The sequence below is a fragment of the Melampsora larici-populina genome, assembly GCF_000204055.1.
Source record: "Melampsora larici-populina 98AG31 unplaced genomic scaffold MELLAscaffold_194, whole genome shotgun sequence".
In the NCBI taxonomy this organism is placed as follows: Eukaryota; Fungi; Basidiomycota; class Pucciniomycetes; order Pucciniales; family Melampsoraceae; genus Melampsora; species Melampsora laricis-populina.
This window is the reverse complement of record NW_006768955.1, coordinates 8,940-14,737: the sequence shown is the minus strand read 5'-3', so window position 1 is coordinate 14,737 and position 5,798 is coordinate 8,940.

The window sequence follows — 5,798 nt, the reverse complement described above, 5'->3', positions numbered from 1 at the left end:
GCAGTGGCGGCCTTTCTGAATGGATCTCCGGAAGAAATCATTTACATGAAGATTCCGAAGGGATTGCAAGTTGAAGGTGCGACAGCAAATTCTGTGCTGAAATTGAAGCAAGCGTTGTATGGTCTTAAACAAGCCCCGAAAGTGTGGTACGACTGCTTGAAGGCTTTCTTTAAAACAATTTCTCTCTTACCTTCTACTTCCGATCCCAGTCTATTTATCTCGCAGGATCCAACATGGAAATGTATAGTGCATGTTCATGTGGATGACATGACGATTGCAAGCGACGACTTTCCACGCTTTCGTCGACTCATTACCGAGCGGTTTCAAATGGATGAGGACGTTGATTATAAATACATTCTCGGCATGAAGGTGACAAGAAATCGTGAAGATAGAACGATCACATTAACACAAACTCAATATATTCATGATTTACTTGAAGAGTACGGAATGCTGGATTGTAAACCTGTTGGATGTCCTATGGTACCAGGTTCTTATTTAATTCCGGGGTCAGAAAAGGAAGTGAAGGAGTTTAACGATCTGGATGAAAACTACAGACATGCTGTTGGTATGTTGATGTACTTGAACAACGCGACCAGGCCTGATATTTCTTTTGTGGTTTCGCAACTATCACAACATCTAAATAATCCCTCAATTGATCACTGGCAAGCATTTAAGAGAGTTTTGAGGTATTTGAATGGAACGAAGAATGTAGGAATTGTATTGGGTGGTAAAGGTTTAGATTTAAAGGCTTATGCAGATGCTGATTTTGCGGCGTGTCCAACGACAAGGAGATCAACAGGAGGTTATGTTACAATGTTAGGAGATAGTACTGTGAATTGGAAGAGTAAGAAGCAGGAGAATGTGGCAACGTCGACGACTGAAGCGGAGTACAGAGCTGCATATGAAGGAGGTCAAGATATAGTATGGTTCAATCATTTATTAAACAATTTAGAAATCAATCAAGAAGATACACCTGTGTTGAATTTAGATAATCAAGGAGCTATTGCGCTTTCGAAAAATGAGAAATTTAAATCAAGGACGAAACATGTTGACGTGAAATATCACTGGCTAAGAGAAGTGGCGGGAAATAAACAACTTCAAGTGAAATATGTTCCGACTGATGATATGATTGCTGACATTTTTACTAAAGCACTTTCGCCAATAAAACACAAGAAGTTTTGTTCTTTGATGGGTCTGAATGATGTAGCAAAGCTGGGGGGGAATTGAGATTGAAAATCACAGCGCGTCTATTTGATCATGCACTTATAAGATTCTTTGCTTACTTCATTCTGATTATGTGATTGTCTGACGTCATTGTATTTTTGAGTTCATATAAAGAGTTACTTCTCATTCATTGTAATTCTTTTTCTCTCATCGAACTCATAAATACTTTTATTCGACAATCTTCTTCTTCACTCAGATTGTCTAACTTCTCTCGATCAGTGTGTACAGCTTGTTTACAAAGCTGACACCTTGAACCTTCTCAGGTGTAAGTTGCTATATTGTATTTGCTGATTATGGAAATCGAACTGATAAATAATTTTATTCGACAATCTTCTTCTTCACTCAGATTGTCTAACTTCTCTCGATCAGTGTGTACAGCTTGTTTACAAAGCTGACACCTTGAACCTTCTCAGGTATTGTCTAACTTCTCTCGATCAGTGTGTACAGCTTGTTTACAAAGCTGACACCTTGAACCTTCTCAGTTCATCATTCAATTGTTGGTAATGGAAGACTTGCTTTTGGTGCAAATACACTTAGTTCGGAATTTCCGTTGAGTTGTAACATCACTTCTGCATATGTTCCGTACTCCCAACTGTAAAAAATGACGAATGATATTTTTGCTGGGTCAGTAACTCTTATAACTACATCGCGGTCAAGATAGTTTCAAAACCTTGTTCAAAGTGTGGTGTCTACGGATTACAATATGGAGATTATTCTGAGCTCGAATCCAAGATGAATAATATGTAGTTCTTGGACCAGATTACTCTGAACAAGGTTTCAAGTGGGGTTTCCCGCAGGATTGGGACTGAGGTGAAAGTGACATGGACATTACCTGTGATTGCTTATACGACCAAGTACTTCATACGCAAGATTGATCAAAGGCTGATAATCAGGCTCCTTAACAGCGTCAATCTGATACATAGTATTCAAGAAAATGTAAATATATAATGGAAAATACATCATTTTGTAAAATGATATGATAAGTTGGTATCGATCACTGTTAACCTAGCCACGAGATGATGATATAAAAGGTATAACTTTTCAAATCGTAGAACAGAAAGATACCAATATGTAAGTAGATAAATATATACCAAAGAAAGTAGTTACTTCAAGCAGAGAAAGAATTCAAAGGTAATGGAGACTCTGGTGTTGTGATTGCATCCTTCTAGAGCTACACACAAGCGCCTTTTATACACCGGAAAGGCCTGTCCTGGTTCATCGCATGGGATAACAAACCGGTATGGAAAGTCCACAAAACCAGTTTTGGCAAGATCATGGGGGTCACAATTTTCCTGTCTGGCATATGTTTCAAAGTCGAGATTCTGAACGCTGAAGATAAATCAAAAGGCGCCACATCAACCTCTTTACAAACCCAATTTGTGCAATGTTTGTAAACCAAGTGTGGATAGTATACTACAATTCAAAGATGTGCCATTTGTATGATAAGTCTCTTCGAACTTACATGTAAGCTGAATTTCAGGAGACAGAGCGTTGACTTTGATACCGAGAACACTTTACATCTTACCTTTGGTGTGGCTGGGCTTGTCCCTGTTTCAATGAAACAAAAATGCACTGATTTGATTCAGTGATGTCATCGAGCAAACCAGCATTTCGAATTCAGAAATGCGAATCAGAATCCCTTGCTCCAGCTCGTCCTGTTGCTAAGGTTCTACTCAGAACATATATTCACGCACTTACGTCATCTTACACCACAATTCGTTGTCAAGATTTTTAAGCTTTCTCAAGAAAACCTCTATCTGACATGAACCTAACATATAAAGAAAACAGCTTGGCCACGACAAAGATACAATGAGGCCGAAGTTTAAATCACTGGAACTGAGTCTTGCGATGAAGTCTGTTCCATGGAAGAAGCTCTTAGGGGCATTGGCACTGGAATGAGTTTCATGGGTGTGTCCGACTGATTCTGATTCTAAATGGCTCGGAGATTGTCCTCAAGCCAAAAACGCATGGGCAACTCTACTCTACTTATACTTCACACACATTGTATGTCCATATGTAGCCTCACCTGTAATTGCACATTTTTGGACAGATTTTTCTTTTGGTCTATCTTTCTCTCTGAAGGCATTGGTAGATCATAAACAATATGGGCAGATAGAGTGAAACAGATGTGAGGCAATGAGCAGACTTAAATACGCCTTACATAATGCTTTCAGGATGTACTATGAAAGCACTACATGGGGTTTGGTTAAGTTTGGGGAATGGTGATCAGTAAGATTCCTAGGACAGAGTATGGATGCAATGGATTAAAGGAAATGTTTGACTGTCTCTATGCCTTGTTGGCAATCACAGAGCAGGTCAATAGGCTGTTTGAAACAGTTGAGATATGAGTTGTGTCAGCCTAAGTACACGAACTGGTGAGTAAGTAGTAATTCAGGATGATTTAATCTTACGAAATGTATGTTTCGATGTAAAATCGTAAACTTATTTTTCGGTTCTTCGTATATCTTGATGTTCGAGTGGAAGTCTTTAAGATAACTTTCTTCAAAGATTCCTTCCTAAAGTGGATACCTAAGGTAAACTAGCTTTAGTATTGCTTTAGCAAAAATGTTGAAATCTAGTTCAATCAAAAGAGGAGTATCAAGTTTGCAAGTCTCCAGTCAATTAGTTCTCACTAAATGATCTTTAGAGTACTTCTTTGATATAAGGAAAGAAATAAAAGGAAAAGAGGAGTTTTTGATGATTTAGAGAAAGGTGTTTTAAAGAATCTAATTGTAAGAGTTCTAAAATAACCAGTGTTTCACTAAAAAGTCGAGTAAGGAAAAAGTAAGGAAGAAGGTATGTTGGAATCTTCTAACTAAGTTTTATTGAAAAGGAAAAAAGCTTTTAAAAAGGTTTTGTCGAGGGTTTTTCTGTTTAATGTAATGATAGGATAGATCCTCGTTCTCTTTTGCCGAATAGCACTCGTATTTAAAGTGTTACTCTTGCTGGTATCTAGCTTAGAAGGGTCCTTTAGTTGTTTTGTTTGGTCTGGTCCTTTTGTCTCGTTCGTGGAAGGGTTTAGGGTAATCTACGCCTGGCCAGGGTCTCTCCGTCGTCTGGGTAGGTTACTAGTTTATCCCTTAATTCATTTTCTTCGGACTAGACCTGTTTAGTTTTTAAAGAACAGGGTCTTATCTTTTGATTAACGTATTCGTCATCTAATTTCTGCACTCTTGAGACTAGAGTGTAAGAGGTGTAGGTTTTTATTTTTATGTCTTTTTATTTTAAGTGTTTTTTTATAATGGTTGGTTCTGCTTGTCGCTACTGTAGGGGGTTCTTGTACTGCAAGAAGCCTCTTATAGCTGACACTCTCCCGGGTCGAAAAAAGAAAAAGTCTACACAGAGTTTTTCTTATCTATCCTGAACTTCCTGAGTACCGTGGCTGCGTTAGCTATTTTATTCTCAGGTAGCCATTCGTCATAATCTGATGGTTTATCTTTGTACCTTACCAGATATAGCCTGATATCTTTTCCAGACATCTTGACTCGCTTGTGATCTAAAACTTTTTGTACAATTTTTGGTCCTTCATTGTCAAATGGTACTATTTCGTCTCGTGGTTGTCTGTTTGGAAATTTTTCTTTATCATTACTCTTAAAGTGTTTAAGTAATGAAACTGGGAAAGTGGGATGTTTTCTAGCGAATTCGCCTGTAAGCACAACTTCTACAGCGTTTGGACCGTGTAGTTTTACTACTGTGAAAGGTCCTACGAAGGAGTCTTTTAACTTCTTCGGACCTTGGATATTATTAAAGTTGATCGTGGATATTAGGACTTTGTCTCCTACGATAAATTCTGGTTCTCGATGTGTTTTGTCCCATCGGTCTTTGCTATACTTCGCTGATTCCTCAATGCAGCTTTGAGCATGTATCCTTGATTTCGATAACATATCGTGGAAACTTAAAGAGGTAGGATGAACTTGGATTGATTTATCTTTCACCATATCTTTCGGAGTTTGTGGGTTATATCCTCTCTCAATCTCAAATGGTGTTCTTCCTGTAGTACTGTGCTTACTAGTGTTGTATGCTAGTTCTAGGGCAGGAAGAAGTGCTTTCCAATCATGCGTGTAGCCTTCTTTGTCTTTGAAATTTAATCCAAAAGCGCAGTAGCGTCTCAGCATATCTTCGAAGCTTTGAATCATACGCTCAGCTAGCCCGTCTGTTTGAGGGTGGTAAGATGTTGAGATTGCCAGTGTGGTTCCCATGAGTTTGGTTAATCCTCGCCAAAACTCTGAGGTAAACTTAGGGTCGCGGTCACTGATTATGATCCTTGGAAGGCCGCAATCGGTGATAATAGTTTGCCAAAATAACATTGCCGTTCCTGCAGCGTCAATATCTTTGTGACAAGGGAGGAATCTGGCTCGTCGAGAGAATCTGTCTACCACGACTAAGACACTATTAACGTTATCGTTCCCCGCTGGTGGCAGCGCGGTGACGAAATCCATGTTAATCACCTCCCAGGGGAATTTTGGCTCTTCGATCCTTTGAAGTAGTCCAAATCTCTTTCCTGTTTGTTTATTTGCTTTTTGGCATCTCTCACAAGATTCTACATATAGTTGGATATCTTGTTTTCACGATGG